The sequence below is a fragment of the Pleurodeles waltl genome, chromosome 12, assembly GCF_031143425.1.
Source record: "Pleurodeles waltl isolate 20211129_DDA chromosome 12, aPleWal1.hap1.20221129, whole genome shotgun sequence".
Taxonomy (NCBI): Eukaryota; Metazoa; Chordata; class Amphibia; order Caudata; family Salamandridae; genus Pleurodeles; species Pleurodeles waltl.
In genome coordinates, this window is record NC_090451.1 from 116,169,884 (window position 1) to 116,186,899 (window position 17,016).

Consider the following 17,016-nt stretch of genomic DNA (forward strand, 5'->3'; position numbering starts at 1 on the left):
TGCAGGTTAGAGTGCCGTGGACCCAGGCTTGGCTGTGCATGAAGGATTTCCGCCGGAAGTGCACAGGGGCCGGAGCAGTTGCAAAAGTCGCGGTTTCCAGCAATGCAGTCTAGCGAGGTGAGGCAAGGACTTACCTCCACCAAACTTGGACTGAAGAGTCACTAGACTGTGTGAGTCACTTGGACAGAGTTGCTGGATTCGAGGGACCTCGTTCGTCGTGCTGAGAGGAGACCCAAGGGACCGGTAATGCAGCTTTTTGGTGCCTGCGGTTGCAGGGGGAAGATTCCGTCGACCCACGGGAGATTTCTTCGGAGCTTCTGGTGCAGAGAGGAGGCAGACTACCCCCACAGCATGCACAAGCAGGAAAACAGTCGAGAAGGCGGCAGGATCAGCGTTACAGAGTTGCAGTAGTCGTCTTTGCTACTATGTTGCAGTTTTGCAGGCTTACAGCGCGGTCAGCAGTCGATTCCTTGGCAGAAGGTGAAGAGAGAGATGCAGAGGAACTCTGATGAGCTCTTGCATTCGTTATCTAAAGTTTCCCCAGAGACAGAGACCCTAAATAGCCAGAAAAGAGGGTTTGGCTACTTAGGAGAGAGGATAGGCTACTAACACCTGAAGGAGCCTATCAGAAGGAGTCTCTGACGTCACCTGGTGGCACTGGCCACTCAGAGCAGTCCAGTGTGCCAGCAGCACCTCTGTTTCCAAGATGGCAGAGGTCTGGAGCACACTGGAGGAGCTCTGGACACCTCCCAGGGGAGGTGCAGGTCAGGGGAGTGGTCACTCCCCTTTCCTTTGTCCAGTTTCGTGCCAGAGCAGGGCTAAGGGGTCCCCTGAACCGGTGTAGACTGGCTTATGCAGAATTGGGCACATCTGTGCCCATGAAAGCATTTCCAGAGGCTGGGGGAGGCTACTCCTCCCCTGCCTTCACACCATTTTCCAAAGGGAGAGGGTGTAACACCCTCTCTCAGAGGAAGTCCTTTGTTCTGCCATCCTGGGACAAGCCTGGCTTGACCCCAGGGGGGCAGAAACCTGTCTGAGGGGTTGGCAGCAGCAGCAGCTGCAGTGAAACCCCAGGAAAGGCAGTTTGGCAGTACCTGGGTCTGTGCTACAGACCACTGGGATCATGGGATTGTGCCAACTATGCCAGGATGGCATAGAGGGGGCAATTCCATGATCATAGACATGTTACGTGGCCATATTCGGAGTTACCATTGTGAAGCTACATATAGGTAGTGACCTATATGTAGTGCACGCGTGTAATGGTGTCCCCGCACTCACAAAGTCCGGGGAATTGGCCCTGAACAATGTGGGGGCACCTTGGCTAGTGCCAGGGTGCCCTCACACTAAGTAACTTTGCACCTAACCTTTACCAGGTAAAGGCTAGACATATAGGTGTCTTATAAGTTACTTAAGTGCAGTGAAAATGGCTGTGAAATAATGTGTGCATTATTTCACTCAGGCTGCAGTGGCAGGCCTGTGTAAGAATTGTCAGAGCTCCCTATGGGTGGCAAAAGAAATGCTGCAGCCCATAGGGATCTCCTGGAACCCCAATACCCTGGGTACCTCAGTACCATATACTAGGGAATTATAAGGGTGTTCCAGTAAGCCAATGTAAATTGGTAAAATTGGTCACTAGCCTGTTAGTGACAGTTTGAAAGAAATGAGAGAGCATAACCACTGAGGTTCTGGTTAGCAGAGACTCAGTGAGACAGTTAGGCACCACACAGGGAACACATACATATAGGCCACAAACGTATGAGCACTGGGGTCCTGACTAGCAGGGTCCCAGTGACACATAACAAACACACTGAAAACATAGAGTTTTCACTGTGAGCACTGGGCCCTGGCTAGCAGGATCCCAGTGAGACAGTGAAAACACCCTGACATACACTCACAAACAGGCCAAAAGTGGGGGTAACAAGGCTAGAAAGAGGCTACTTTCTCACACAACCCCCCCCCAAACGAAGGACAATAAGGCTAACCTTGGCCAGTTGAGACTGTATTGTCTAAGTGGTGATAAGTAGAGAGTAGCTCTGCAATAGACTGGTTACTCCCTTTATCATCCACTATATGGTTACTTCCCTGTGGGGATGTAAACCACCCTGTTTGAAGATTTTTAGCTAGGCAACAATGTGAAGATGTATTTTCAGAGTTTCTATCAGTAAGTTTTAGTTTAGAGCAGTGGGAATTGTCCACTGAACCTATTTGTAGTGATGGAAATGCCAGATAGGGATGCTGTCTCAGTAAAGCCATAGCTGGGCAAAAACTTTGTCCATATGGCTGGAAGAGAGAACAGGGATGCTGTTTCTCTTTATTTGGAGCAGGGCAGGGATGCTGTCCTATGAGCTCCACACTAGGGCAGGGATGCTGTCCTGAGTGTTGTGAGGCAGTGCAGGGTTTCTGCACTAAAGTTTCTCTGGGAGGGTTGGAGGGATGCTCCATGTTAACTAAAATGGTGCTCTTTTTCTCACCAATGTTAGTTATCACACAGAGAGGTACTTCTACCTCAGGGAGTACAGTTTTGCCAACTGATGATTCCCTTGGAACAGGTGCCTCCCCAGGAGAGGTTTCTCCCACCACAGGAATGGTATCCTGAATGGTAGGGTGGTTAGGGGATACTGTGATACCCTTTTTACCTGTTGATGGAGAGGGATCCTGAGTTTTCAGGCCTTCTCTCCTTTGCTTTTTCATTTCAGTAGAAATGAGAGGGAACAATTCCTCTGGGATGCCCAGCATGGCTGCATGGGCATAAAACTCTACATCAGCCCAACCTGAGGCCTCTAGGTCATTACCTAAGAGACAGTCTACAGGTAAGCTAGGTGATACTACCACCTGCTTAGGGCCAGTAACTCCACCCCAACTAAACTGAATTATAGCTAAGGGAAGAAACTTAGTGGAGTTATGGACATCAATAATTTTATACTGTTGTCCAATGATGTGTTGTTCAGGAGCCACTAGGTTTTCAGTCACCAAAGTGATACTGGCACCTGTGTCCCTGTAGGCCAAGGCCTCAACACCATTTATTGAAACTGTCTGCCTGTACTTATCCATTGTAAGGGGACAAGCAGCCAGTGTGGCAAGGCCAATGCCACTAGGTGTGACAGAAACTGTCTTGGGACTAACTACCCCAGTTTCTACTATGGACCCATAAGTGAACCCAACTACACCCTTAACTTGACTGTTGTCAGCAGTCCCACCACTAGTACCACTACTGCTAGGGGCACTAGAGCTTGATGTATTAGTGGTGGTAGGCTCAGGGGGTTTTAGCTGGACAGGACTTATCCCCTGGCCTATGGCCTCTATTTTTACACACAAAGCACCAAGGCTTTTTAAATTGTGTAGGTTGAGAAGAAGAGGAAAAATTTGTTTTATCCCCACCCCCTGAAGAGTGTTTAAGATTTGAAGTGGGATCTTTGGTTTTACCCTTGTCCCCATGCTTATCTTGAGATTTTTCACCATCTTTCTTCTTATTGTTCTCTTTGTCACCCCCTGTATGAACTTTTCTGTTCACCCTTGTTCTGACACATTTGTCTGCCTTCTTTCCCAATTCTTGGGGAGAGGTCAGATCAGAGTCTACCAGGTACTGGTGCAACAAATCAGACACACAATTATTAAGAATATGCTCTCTCAGGATCAAGTTATACAGGCTTTCAAAGTCAGTAACCTTACTGCCATTTAACCACCCCTCCAAGGCCTTCACTGAATGGTCAATGAAATCAACCCAGTCTTGTGAAGACTCCTTTTTGGTCTCTGTGAACTTTATCCTGTATTGTTCAGTGGTTAAGCTATAACCATCCAGGAGTGCATTCTTAAGAACTGTAAAATTATTGGCATCACTTTCTTTTACAGTAAGGAGCCTATCCCTACCTTTTCCACTAAATGATAGCCATAGGATAACAGCCCACTGCCTTTGAGGGACATCCTGTACAACACAGGCCCTCTCAAGTGCAGCAAACCACTTGTTAATGTTATCCCCCTCCTTATAAGGGGGAACTATCTTGTGCAGATTCCTGGAATCATGCTCTTTTACAGGATGACTATGGGGAATACTGCTGCTGCCCCCATGGGTTTCTAAACCCAACCACTGTCTTTCTTTCTCTAGTTCAAAAGACTGTCTATCCAAATCCAGCTGTTGCTTTTTAAGCTTCAGTCTGGTTTGTTCCACTCTCAACTTGTTGAGTTCTCTTTCTAACATTCTGTCATCAGGGTTGGTGGGAGGGACATTCTTAGACACAGAAGAATGAGCAGAAGGAGACCTGTCCCTTACAGAAGCCACCCTAACAGCTTGGCTAACAGAAACATCACTACCAGTGTGGTGAGAATAAATGCTTTTGCTATGATGTGAGACAACACTATTTGTATGGTGTGGCTCTCCATCATTACCAACTATGCTAGACTGTCTAGTAATGGGCAGGCTAGGAACTTTCTTTCCTGAATCTGTTCCTGGGGGAGTCCCTGAATCAGATTGGGAACCATTTGCTACTTTTTCAACAGATGTGGCCCCTATGGCCTTATCTTGTTCTCTAAGCATGTTAAGCAATAATTCCAAGGAAGGATTCTTCCCTACACTCAAACCTCTCTCTACACAGAGACTCCTTGCTCCATTCCAGCTAAGGTGGTCATATGCAAGTTTGGACAGATCAACATTTTGGCCTGTGCCAGACATTTTTAGAGAGAGTTAAAGTGATATAAAAAGAGAAAAAAGTTGTCAGAACTTTGTAGAAAGACAGAAAAAAACTTTTTAAACTTTTAAGAACTTTTTGAAAGTTTAGATGTACTTTTCAGCACTTAGAAAAGAGTGAAAAGAGGAAATGCAAAACTTTTTAGCACTGTGTACACACACTGAACTTGTTTTGTATATCTTTCTCTTATGAAAAGTACAATGACAAGAGTGGTAAGTAGTCTCAAAGCACTTATCCCACCGCTGCACAACCAATGTAGGAGGCTGGACTGGCTTGTAGTGAGTACCAAGGGGTACTTGCACCTTGCACCAGGCCCAGTTATCCCTTATTAGTGTATAGGGTGTCTAGCAGCTTAGGCTGATAGATAGTGGTAGCTTAGCAGAGCAGCTTAGGCTGAACTAGGAGACGTGTGAAGCTACTACAGTACCACAAGTGTCACTTGCACAATATCATAAGAAAACACAATACACAGATATACTAAAAATAAAGGTACTTTATTTTTATGACAATATGCCAAAGTATCTCAGTGAGTACCCTCAGTATGAGGATAGCAATTATACACAAGTTATATGTACACAATACCAAAAATATGCAGTATAGTCTTAGAAAACAGTGCAAACAATGTATAGTTACAATAGGATGCAATGGGGACACATAGGGATAGGGGCAACACAAACCATATACTCCAAAAGTGGAATGCGAACCACAAATGGACCCCAAACCTATGTGACCTTGTAGAGGGTCGCTGGGACTATTAGAAAATAGTGAGAGTTAGAAAATTAGCCCTCCCCAAGACCCTGAAAAGTGAGTGCAAAGTGCACTAAAGTTCCCCAAAAGACAAAGAAGTCGTGATAGAGGAATAATGCAGGAAAGACACCAACCAACAATGCAACAACTGTGGATTTCCAATCTAGGGTACCTGTGGAACAAGGGGACCAAGTCCAAAAGTCACAAGCAAGTCGGAGATGGGCAAATGCCCAGGAAATGCCAGCTGTGGGTGCAAAGAAGCTTCTACTGGACAGAAGAAGCTGCGGTTTCTGCAGGAACAAAAAGGGCTAGAGACTTTCCCTGTGGAGGACCAATCCCACACGCCGTGGAGAGTCGTGCAGAAGTGCTTTCCTGCCGATAGAATGCCAACAAGCCTTGCTAGCTGCAAATCGTGCGGTTAGCGTTTTTGGAAGCTGCTGCGGCCCAGGAGGGACCAGGAGGTCGCAAATTGGACCAGGAGAGAGAAGGGACGTCGAGCAAGACAAATAGCCCTCTCAGTAGCAGGTAGCACCCGGAGAAGTGCCAGAAACAGGCACTACAAGGATGTGTGAAACGGTGCTCGCCGAAGTTGCACAAAGGAGTCCCACGTCGCCGGAGACCAACTTAGAAAGTCGTGCAATGCAGGTTAGAGTGCCGTGGACCCAGGCTTGGCTGTGCACGAAGGATTTTCACCGGAAGTGCACAAGGGCCGGAGAAGTTGCAAAAGTCGCGGTTCCCAGCAATGCAGTCTAGCGAGGTGAGGCAAGGACTTACCTCCACCAAACTTGGACTGAAGAGTCACTGGACTGTGGGAGTCACTTGGACAGAGTTGCTGGATTCTAGGGACCTCGATCGTCGTGCTGAGAGGAGACCCAAGGGACCGGTAATGCAGCTTTTTGGTGCCTGCGGTTGCAGGGGGAAGATTCCCTCGACCCACGGGAGATTTCTTCGGAGCTTCTGGTGCAGAGAGGAGGCAGACTACCCCCACAGCATGCACAAGCAGGAAAACAGTTGAGAAGGCGGCTGGATCAGCGTTACAGAGTTGCAGTAGTCATCTTTGCTACTATGTTGCAGTTTTGCAGGCTTCCAGCGCGGTCAGCAGTCGATTCCTTGGCAGAAGGTGAAGAGAGAGATGCAGAGGAACTCTGATGAGCTCTTGCATTCGTTATCTAAAGTTTCCCCAGAGACAGAGACCCTAAATAGCCAGAAAAGAGGGTTTTGCTACTTAGGAGAGAGGATAGGCTACTAACACCTGAAGGAGCCTATCAGAAGGAGTCTCTGACGTCACCTGGTGGCACTGGCCACTCAGAGCAGTCCAGTGTGCCAGCAGCACCTCTGTTTCCAAGATGGCAGAGGTCTGGAGCACACTGGAGGAGCTCTGGACACCTCCCAGGGGAGGTGCAGGTCAGGGGAGTGGTCACTCCCCTTTCCTTTGTCCAGTTTCGTGTCAGAGCAGGGCTAAGGGGTCCCCTGAACCGGTGTAGGCTGGCTTATGCAGAATTGGGCACATCTGTGCCCATGAAAGCATTTCCAGAGGCTGGGGGAGGCTACTCCTCCCCTGCCTTCACACCATTTTCCAAAGGGAGAGGGTGTAACACCCTCTATCAGAGGAAGTCCTTTGTTCTGCCATCCTGGGACAATCCTGGCTTGACCCCAGGGGGGCAGAAACCTGTCTGAGGGGTTGGCAGCAGCAGCAGCTGCAGTGAAAACCCAGGAAAGGCAGTTTGGCAGTACCAGGGTCTGTGCTACAGACCACTGGGATCATGGGATTGTGCCAACTATGCCAGGATGGCATAGAGGGGGCAATTCCATGATCATAGACATGTTACATGGCCATATTCGGAGTTACCATTGTGAAGCTACATATAGGTAGTGACCTATATGTAGTGCACACGTGTAATGGTGTCCCTGCACTCACAAAGTCCGGGGAATTGGCCCTGAACAATGTGGGGGCACCTTGGCTAGTGCCAGGGTGCCCTCACACTAAGTAACTTTGCACCTAACCTTTACCAGGTAAAGGCTAGACATATAGGTGTCTTATAAGTTACTTAAGTGCAGTGAAAATGGCTGTGAAATAATGTGTGCATTATTTCACTCAGGCTGCAGTGGCAGGCCTGTGTAAGAATTGTCAGAGCTCCCCATGGGTGGCAAAAGAAATGCTGCAGCCCATAGGGATCTCCTGGAACCCTAATACCCTGGGTACCTCAGTACCATATACTAGGGAATTATAAGGGTGTTCCAGTAAGCCAATGTAAATTGGTAAAATTGGTCACTAGCCTGTTAGTGACAGTTTGAAAGAAATGAGAGAGCATAACCACTGAGGTTCTGGTTAGCAGAGACTCAGTGAGACAGTTAGGCACCACACAGGGAACACATACATATAGGCCACAAACGTATGAGCACTGGGGTCCTGACTAGCAGGGTCCCAGTGACACATAACAAACACACTGAAAACATAGAGTTTTCACTATGAGCACTGGGCCCTGGCTAGCAGGATCCCAGTGAGACAGTGAAAACACCCTGACATACACTCACAAACAGGCCAAAAGTGGGGGTAACATGGCTAGAAAGAGGCTACTTTCTCACAGAGAGGAGCAGAGTAAAAAGTGGCATAGAGTAGAAAGGCCTACAGGAGAGTAGTGTAGAGTGGCACAGCATAGAGTAGTGTGCAGTAGAGTGGCATAGAGTAGAGCGCATGTAGTGCCATTGAGTGATATTGTGTGAGATGGAGTGGAGTACAGTGAAGTGGCATGGAATGAAGTAGTATAGAGTAGAGTGGGAGAGAGTAAAGTGGAGTGGCATAGAGTGAACTAGAGTAGAGCGTAGTGGGATAGAGTGGAGTGGCATGGAGTGGAATGGAGAGGCACAGAGTAGGGTAGAGTGCAAAAGTGTGGAATGGCATGGAGTTGAGTGGAGTGGCATAGAGCAGAGTGGCATTCTGTGGGGTGGATTAGAGTGGCATGGAGTGGCATACAGTAGAGTGGAATAAAGCTTAGTGGTGGAGAGTACAGTGGCTTAGAGTGGAGTATAGTAGCATGGAGTAGAGTAGCGTAGAGTAGAGAGGGGTGCAACGGAGTAGAGTGGCATAGAGTTGAGTGGTGTACAGTGGCGTAGAGTAGAATGGGATAAAATAAAGTGGCGTACAGTAGACTGGAGTAGAGTAGCATAGAGTGGAGAGGCATAGAGTGGAGAGGAGTAAAGTAGAGTGGAATTGTATAGAGTAGAGTTCAGTTGAGTATTCTAGAGTGATGTAGAGCAGAGTGGCATAGAGTCACATAAAGTGGCATTCTATGAAGTAGGGTGGCGTAGAGAGGAATGAAGGGAAGTGGCATAGAGTAGAGTGGAGTGGAGTAGAGGGGCATAGCAGAGAGTGACAGGGTGGAGTGGCATAGAATGGAGTAGCATAAAGTGGAGTGAAGTGGCGTATAGTGGAGTGGCATAGATTAGAGTGGCATAGAGTGGAGTGATAGAGTGGAACAATGTAGATTAGAGTGGAGTAGAACTGAGTAGAGTGGAGTGGTATAGAGTTGCACAGTGTAGAGTACAGTGGCACTGAGGGGAGTAGAGTATAGTCATGTAGAGGAATACAGTGTGAGAAAGTAACTAAAGTGTCAATAGAGACGGCGTTTAAGGTGAAAAATAAGCTGTATGCTTGTCATGAATGTTGGAAAGCACATTGCACATCCAAGAATGATACGAAAACACTTTTAAAATATAAAAAATAGCATACTGTAGAAAGACGAAAAGAACACATCTACTTGGTCCATCCTCCATGGAGGAATGAACACAAGAAAGGAAGATTCAGTCTATGGGAGCTAAGCAATCGAAATATTGCAAATGTGAGTGACATAGAAAACAATTAATGGTAAGTAAGCAATGGGCGTGTGGTAAGCCCACTGAATTCTAAACAATATGTCTCACAGCACATTCACTGTGTACGCAAGACATAAAAAGGTGTGACTAAGAGAATTCTGAGATTTAGAGCTTGACAGCAATTCACAACCCAACCAAACTGAGCCCTATATAATAATTTACAACAGAGCCAAAGTACACCTTTTACACCCCCAATGGTGGAGGTAAGATATTCAGCAGACACGTGGTCTCCCAGTGCTAAAGGGTTTTGGCTAGATATGAAGTGGGCGAAGTGCCCTGAAAACATTATAAAAGTAGGACACGTGCTATAAGCAGACATCACTTCCTTGGCAAGGCAGAAGAAAGGGCACTTCAGAGAGAAGAAATGAGAGGGCTGAGGAACAGACAGATAGCTCCCCTATGGGCAGAGGTGGCGGGAGCATGGAACACTCCTGACATGACTATGATGACGATGCAGATGGGCCTCTTAACTTGCGGAGTTAGGAGCACGACAAACACACCTCTCCTAGACCTCCCTGGAAGATCATACACTGGGGAGGGTTCCCCTGGGTCCCTTCCCCCCCCCGGCTGGGCCCCATACAGCTGTAGACACACGATGCGTAGTTAGGTCTCGTTTCTGGGCAAGTTGTTTGGCTTGCTTGTTATTTGTTGTAATAAGAGATGATGAGTACCTGTCGTGCCAGAGCTGGAAATGGTGGCAACCGACCACCCTGCTCCATGGGCATACAGCGCTGAACCGGAGACCCACAGGAGGCCCACACCACAGATCACAAGCCTGCTTACAGATTTATGCAAGGAACAGCCCTCAGCGTGGTGGTAACATAATATAATAACAGTAATGGGTAACTGTTCAAAAGTTGTCATGGAAAGGAGATTCATACAGCTCTGCAACCTGTTACAATCTCGTGAATAATATGTACCATCTGAAATACCAATAAATAAAAAAATAAAAAATCTGCTGCACAGCTTAGGGTAAGGCTGGTGTTGTAGTGGTAGATCTGAGGCCCTAGGAGAGCTGGAGACCCCACAGAGCTACAGCAGCTCAGAAGTCCACTTAGGCTTCATCAGGGACCCGTTTTCTGACTTGAAAACCCATTAATGCAACAATAAAGGGGTGAAGTAAATGTCATCAACATTGCATAAACTGGTGTTCTTTTCAGTTTTTTTAATAAATAACAGCGCCTGGAAGCCCTTCTGACTGTGAAGGTTTGTTTAACAAATAGTGTTGTAACAACATAAAATAGGGGGAACTGTAAGACAGTTGCACAGATAGAAGGACGGATAGAAGGTTAAACAGATCGTCATAAATAAGCCACATGCACCGATGCATCTGTACAGGTTTGTAGACAGAAAGGCAGGTATGTAACTGTTAGTAAATCATGGATGAGATATAATCAGCTTCACAGAAACCGCTGTAAATCACACGCGCCTGCTTTAGAAATAACCACGCCACGAAGACCTTGGCAGTCAGCATATAGGCTTTAAAGTGTTAACATAAACAGAGATGGGCAGAAATAGGCAGTAAGGCAGATACCCAGATTGAAATAGAAAGTAAATAGAAAGCACATGTAGTAATAGACGTGGACCGATAAGTATATAGAGAAGCAGCTGTTGGTACGAAAATGGGATCACATATGATCAACTTTGTGTGGACTGTCAGGATTTGAAAACGGTTGCTTCATACCAAAAAAAAACATAGCGCCAAGATGTCCTACTCAATGTCCCTATGAGCGTTATAGTGTTAACAAAGCATACAGCCAGGCATCAACACTCTGTTAGACAGGTTCACAGTCACGCACAGGTAGGTGAGCAGATAGATAAGCAGGCACACTGGCAAAAAGATGGATGGACAGATGAATGGATCAATAGATGGACGGACCTCTCTGTTAAACATGAGTCAAATGTAGGGATGGGCGTAACCAGTGTAACTCACTGCAGTGTAATTACGCGAAATTACAGCAACATTATGCGAGGTTGTACAGAATTACACAAGGCTATTTTCCTGGTGCAAAATACACGCTCAGATCCGTAAGGAACCTGATATACACTTTGCACAAGAAAATCACTCTAAATGCAACAGAACTGGCACAACAGCCGCTGCTCGCGCTCTTTTCCTCCGCTCTTGGGTTGATGTCTTTCCCCACATTACTCCAAATTCCACAAAGGAGCGTAATTGTGTAATTCACGATTCGACCACGACTAATAAACTTGGCTTAAGTTTTAAAACTTTCCATCTAGCTGCCCTGTGATCCATCGGGTGCGGGATGATGAAGCCAAACGCTGATTGGGTGAGCGCGCCTCTCAGTGTCCTTCTCCGTCGCCTCTTTCTTTCAGACCCTTGGGAGCTCAGTGTTACTTTCTATACAAATATTTATTTTTAGACCTTTTTTCTTTGCGGCCTGAATTGCTGCAAAAACTGATATTTGACTAGCAGGATCCCTTTCAACATTGAAAGCTACTCTGCGTCAGTACAGGAGCCTCGGCGCTGCAGGTACAGGAGACACAGACATCCATCCCTCTTGCTGACCGGGTCCCGTGAAACCAAACTGTAGCTCATACTTTTCACATCAGGACCGCCACAAACGTAAAAGCGCAGAAAGGTGAAATAAATAATAACATTGTTAACGCGTTCTTCAAAGACATTTAATTTCACCGTTGAAATTAGGTTCAAGCTCTTAACTCATGTAAATATTAAGAAGTGAGAATAAAAATGCTGCCCAACTGCCGTGACATTGCTACCCGCAATGCTGTGACTCAGATTCGAACCGAGGTTGCTGCGGCCACAACGCAGAGTACTAACCACTAAACGATAACAGCGAGCTACTTGGGCTCTGAAAAGACTACCCTGGTGTGGCTCTGATAGGCTGAAAAAAGGTCACAGTGTCCGTGGAGTGGATAGATTTAGCGTTTGTTTAAAACCCATCTTTTCAAGTTAGATCAGGGTCTTTTCTTTGAGTAGCAGATCACAGCAAATATTTACCTCTCTGCTTCCAGTGACAAGACTCCCCATAAACCAAGAAGCCCAGACTTCTTAACAAGATCCACCACTCTGCCCTGCAAGTCTCAAGTGTTCTATGAGTGCTGGGGTCGGGGAAGTGAACACTGCAAAAACTTAATCCACGGCCGACCAAACTCCTCCAGGCCAGGAGGGGCTCGGAACAGGCCCCCACATATTGTTGTTTTTTTCTTTTCTGGGTGTCTCTTCAGACACATTCAGCTGCTTGGTGCATACTGCTTTAGAGTTGCATTGTGTGGAATGAAGTGGCGTAAACTTGACTAGCAAACAATGGAGTGGTGATGAATGGAGGGTCATAGAAGGGAGTAGATTGAAGTGCAAAGAGTAGAGTGAGGTAATGTGTCATAGAATACAGTGGAATATAATGAAGTGGTGTGCCTTGGCATGGCGTTGAATAGCATTGTGAGGAATGGAGTGGCATAGAGCAGAGTGGGGTAGAGAGGAGTGAGGTTGCATAGAATGGCATAGAGTAGCATAGAGTAAAGTAGTGTGGTGTAGAGTGGCATAGTGTGGTGTAGAGTGAAGTGGCATGGAATGGCATAGAGTCAGAGAACAGTGTGTCATGGAGAGGGGTGGCAAAGAATTAGGAGGAGTGGAGTCGGACTGCATGAAGTAGAGTGTTGTGGAGTTGAGTAGCATACAGTCGGTTGCAAGGAGTGACACTGTGGTGTAGAGAGGAGCAGAGAAAAAAGTGGCATAGAGTAGAAAGGCCTATATGAGAGTAGTGTAGAGTGGCACAGCATAGAGTAGTGTGCAGTAGAGTGGCATAGAGTAGAGCGCATGTAGTGCCATTGAGTGATATTGTGCGAGATGGAGTGGAGTGGAGTACAGTGAAGTGGCATGGAATGAAGTAGTATAGAGTAGAGTGGGAGAGAGTAAAGTGGAGTGGCATAGAGTGAACTAGAGTAGAGCGTAGTGGGATAGAGTGGAGTAGCATGGAGTGGAATGGAGAGGCACAGAGTAGGGTAGAGTGCAAAAGTGTGGAATGGCATGGAGTTGAGTGGAGTGGCATAGAGTAGAGTGGCATTCTGTGGGGTGGATTAGAGTGGCATGGAGTGGCATACAGTAGAGTGGAATAGAGCTTAGTGGTGGAGAGTACAGCGGCTTAGAGTGGAGTATAGTAGCATGGAGTAGAGTAGCGTAGAGTAGAGAGGGGTGCAACGGAGTAGAGTGGCATAGAGTTGAGTGGTGTACAGTGGCGTACAGTAGAATGGGATCAAATAAAGTGGCGTACAGTAGACTGGAGTAGAGTAGCATAGAGTGGAGAGGCATAGAGTGGAGAGGGGTAAAGTAGGTGGAATTGTATAGAGTAGAGTTCAGTTGAGTATTCTAGAGTGATGTAGAGCAGAGTGGCATAGAGTCACATAAAGTGGCATTCTATGAAGTAGGGTGGCGTAGAGAGGAATGAAGGGAAGTGGCATAGAGTAGAGTGGAGTGGAGTAGAGGGGCATAGCAGAGAGTGACAGGGTGGAGTGGCATAGAATGGAGTAGCATAAAGTGGAGTGAAGTGGCGTATAGTGGAGTGGCATAGATTAGAGTGGCATAGAGTGGAGTGATAGAGTGGAACAATGTAGATTAGAGTGGAGTAGAACTGAGTAGAGTGGAGTGGTATAGAGTTGCACAGTGTAGAGTACAGTGGCACTGAGGGGAGTAGAGTATAGTCATGCAGAGGAATACAGTGTGAGAAAGTAACTAAAGTGTCAATAGAGACGGCGTTTAGGGTGAAAAATAAGCTGTATGCTTGTCATGAATGTTGGAAAGCACATTGCACATCCAAGAATGATACGAAAACACTTTTAAAATATAAAAAATAGCGTACTGTAGAAAGACGAAAAGAACACATGTACTTGGTCCATCCTCCATGGAGGAATGAACACAAGAAAGGAAGATTCAGTCTATGGGAGCTAAGCAATCGAAATATTGCAAATGTGAGTGACATAGACAACAATTAATGGTAAGTAAGCTATGGGCGTGTGGTAAGCCCACTGACTTCTAAACAATATGTCTCACAGCACATTCACTGTGTACGCAAGACATAAAAAGGTGTGACTAAGAGAATTCTGAGATTTAGAGCTTGACAGCAATTCACAACCCAACCAAATTGAGCCCTATATAATAATTTACAACAGAGCCAAAGTACACCTTTTATGCCCCCAATGGTGGAGGTAACATATTCAGCAGACACGTGGTCTCCCAGTGCTAAAGGATTTTGGCTAGATATGAAGTGGGCGAAGTGCCCTGAAAACATTATAAAAGTAGGACACGTGCTATAAGCAGACATCACTTCCTTGGCAAAGCAGAAGAAAGGGCACTTCAGAGGGAAGAAATGAGAGGGCTGAGGAACAGACAGATAGCTCCCCTATGGGCAGAGGTGGCGGGAGCATGGAACACTCCTGACATGACTATGATGACGATGCAGATGGGCCTCTTAACTTGCGGAGTTAGGAGCACGACAAACTCACCTCTCCTAGACCTCCCTGGAAGATCATACACTGGGGAGGGTTCCCCTGGGTCCTTTCCCCCCCCCCCGGCTGGGCCCCATACTGCTGTAGACACACTCACACGATGCGTAGTTAGGTCTCGGTTTCTGGGCAAGTTGTTTGGCTTGCTTGTTATTTGTTGTAATAAGAGATGATGAGTACCTGACGTGCCAGAGCTGGAAATGGTGGGAACCGACCACACTGCTCCATGGGCATACAGCGCTGAACCGGAGACCCACAGGAGGCCCACACCACAGATCACAAGCCTGCTTACAGATTTATGCAAGGAACAGCCCTCAGCGTGGTGGTAACGTAATATAATAGCAGTAATGGGTAACTGTAGGAGGCTGGACTGGCTTGTAGTGAGTACCAAGGGGTACTTGCACCTTGCACCAGGCCCAGTTATCCCTTATTAGTGTATAGGGTGTCTAGCAGCTTAGGCTGATAGATAATGGTAGCTTAGCAGAGCAGCTTAGGCTGAACTAGGAGACGTGTGAAGCTACTACAGTACCACTTAGTGTCATATGCACAATATCATAAGAAAACACAATACACAGTTATACTAAAAATAAAGGTACTTTATTTTTATGACAATATGCCAAAGTATCTTAGAGTGTACCCTCAGTGAGAGGATAGGAAATATACACAAGATATATATACACAATAGCAAAAATATGCAGTATAGTCTTAGAAAACAGTGCAAACAATGTATAGTTACAATAGGATGCAATGGGGAAACATAGGGATAGGGGCAACACAAACCATATACTCCAGAAGTGGAATGCGAACCACGAATGGACTCCAAACCTATGTGACCTTGTAGAGGGTCGCTGGGACTATTAGAAAATAGAGAGAGTTAGAAAAATAACCCTCCCCAAGACCCTGAAAAGTGAGTGCAAAGTGCACTAAAGTTCCCCTAAGGACAAAAGAGTCGTTTTAGAGGAATAATGCAGGAAAGACACAAACCAGCAATGCAACAACTGTGGATTTCCAATCTAGGGTACCTGTTGAACAAGGGGACCAAGTCCAAAAGTCACAAGCAAGTCGGAGATGGGCAGATGCCCAGGAAATGCCAGCTGTGGGTGCAAAGAAGCTTCGACTGGACAGAAGAAGCTGAGGTTTCTGCAGGAACGAAAAGGGCTAGAGACTTCCCCTTTGGTGGACGGATTCCACTCGCCTTGTAGAGTTGTGCAAAAGTGTTTTCCCGCCGGAAGGACGCCAACAAGCCTTGCTACACGCAAATCGTGCGTTTGGCGTTTTTGGACGCTGCTGGGGCCCAGGAGGGACCAGGAGGTCGCAAATTGGACCTGCAGAGAGAGGGGACGTCGAGCAAGACAAAGCGACCTCACTGAAGCAGGTAGTACCCGGAGAAGTGCCAGAAACAGGCACTACGAGGATGCGTGAAACGGTGCTCGCCGAAGTTGCACAAAGGAGTCCCACGTCGCCGGAGACCAACTTAGAAAGTCGTGCAATGCAGGTTAGAGTGCCGTGGACCCAGGCTTGGCTGTGCACGAAGGATTTCCGCCGGAAGTGCACAGGGGCCGGAGTAGCTGCAAAGTCGCGGTTCCCAGCAATGCAGCCCAGCGAGGTGAGGCAAGGACTTACCTCCACCAAACTTGGGCTGAAGAGTCACTGGACTGTGGGGGTCACTTGGACAGCGTCGCTGGATTCGAGGGACCTCGCTCGTCGTGCTGAGAGGAGACCCAAGGGACCGGTAATGCAGCTTTTTGGTGCCTGCGGTTGCAGGGGGAAGATTCCGTCGACCCACGGGAGATTTCTTCGGAGCTTCTGGTGCAGAGAGGAGGCAAGCTACCCCCACAGCATGCACAAGCAGGAAAACAGTCGAGAAGGCGGCAGGATCAGCGTTACAGAGTTGCAGTAGTCGTCTTTGCTACTATGTTGCAGGTTTGCAGGCTTCCAACGCGGTCAGCGGTCGTTTCCTTATCAGAAGGTGAAGAGAGAGATGCAGAGGAACTCGGCTGAGCTCATGCATTCGTTATCTAAAGTTTCCCCAGAGACAGAGACCCTAAATAGCCAGAAAAGAGGGTTTGGCTACCTAGGAGAGAGGAAAGGCTACTAACACCTGAAGGAGCCTATCAGCAGGAGTCTCTGACGTCACCTGGTGGCACTGGCCACTCAGAGCAGTCCAGTGTGCCAGCAGCACCTCTGTTTCCAAGATGGCAGAGGTCTGGAGCACACTGGAGGAGCTCTGGACACC